The 1,421-nt window shown below is 38.1% G+C and overlaps 1 non-coding gene across 1 annotated transcript; it reads right to left on the bottom strand.

Moving 5' to 3' along the window:
- Window positions 1-732: 732 nt before the first annotated feature.
- TRNAL-UAA lies at window positions 733-815 on the bottom strand. The gene has a single exon. It is a non-coding gene; the product is annotated as a tRNA-Leu (tRNA).
- Between the last annotated feature and the right edge of the window lie 606 nt (window positions 816-1,421).

Consider the following 1,421-nt stretch of genomic DNA (forward strand, 5'->3'; position numbering starts at 1 on the left):
CAATTTTACTGGCTGACTTCTGCTAACGTGGAGCCTTACAGACTTTAACTATCCAGAGATTTTCACAGTTATCCGCGCTGCTGCTCAGATTATTTATCTTTAACAAGAAACCTAATTTTTTATAATTGCAAATTATTCAGCAACCTTTGCTAATTTTCCTCAAGACTTTAAATATGGGATATGACAGACACTCAAATATAAGTTTCTGAAATGGGACTGCACCAGTGGAATCCATGACTATGTAAAGTGGCAATCAAGGATCTTTCTCGCTGGCACATTCCGGTCCCAAGATAATATTTCTTGTGCCCTCTCTCTCTTTCTCTGTAAAATGTCACCTATGAAATGCATGCTTTTGCCTTGAGGAAGTTTATGAGCTCCTGTGAAATACTACCAAACTGTATCATGTGCTGGGCAATTTTGTTTTGATTGAAATAGCTAAGTATTTCTTGCGCATTATTAAAAATTAACGAAATATTAAGCACACTTGTTTTACAAGAAGAAGGTGAAATGATGGTATAATGCAAGAACTATTTAGAGAAAAAGCAGAGTCGCTCCTCATACTATATAACATTATCATGTCTTGTGGGAAAGGACATCTTGATGAGGTGAAGCAAAACCTCTTAACTCTTCTTCAAGTTTATTGAAATCATTAATTCAAGGTTGTAACAAGGACAAGGTATAGCTGAAATCCACTCAAGTTTCTACTGCTTAACCATTATTCCTGTAAAACTCTACCAGGAGTGGGGTTTGAACCCACACAGACATACATCCATTGGACCTTAAGTCCACCGCCTTAACCACTCGGCCATCCTGGTGTGACCCAGCAGGGTAGGCATTCCTTTTCCTAGAAAGATCAGTGTATTTCAGTTTGTGCAGTACCACTACTTTTATACATTACCTCTGGAGTTTTCTGAAAGTCTCTGAAATAGTTTTCAGTTGTCCTGATGTCTTGCAACATCTACTTTTCATGCCTTTCCTCTTGTCTATGCTTTTACTTTTCTCAGTATCACTTACATGTCCTGCTCTTTTCTTTTCATACTATATTGCATTCACATTCCTAACTTACGTTTCAAGTCAGAACAGAAACCGAGCTTCAAGATCTAAGATTTCTAATGTTTAGCTTTCTCTTATCTTCTTGTACTATATATTTACTGCATCCCAGCTCAGTTTTTGCCTCTCCTTTCAACCCTGTAGGAACACTACCTACCTTGTTTTGCTGCTTGTGTACCACATGAGCTGCTGCAGAACAAGCAGACTTTTTATTTACTACTTCCTGGCTGACTGTGGCCTAAAGTTGTGCATACCCTTGCAGCATTTTACTTATTCATCCATAATTTGCTGCTATAACTTCATAGCTCTGCAGACACTTTTTATTCTTCACATCCTAGCTATTCCCTCTCCTCTGTCTTTGGCCTTTTTCT

Source organism: Protopterus annectens, chromosome 6.part0 (assembly GCF_019279795.1).
Source record: "Protopterus annectens isolate FY-2018-M chromosome 6.part0, PAN1.0, whole genome shotgun sequence".
Classification (NCBI taxonomy): Eukaryota; Metazoa; Chordata; order Ceratodontiformes; family Protopteridae; genus Protopterus; species Protopterus annectens.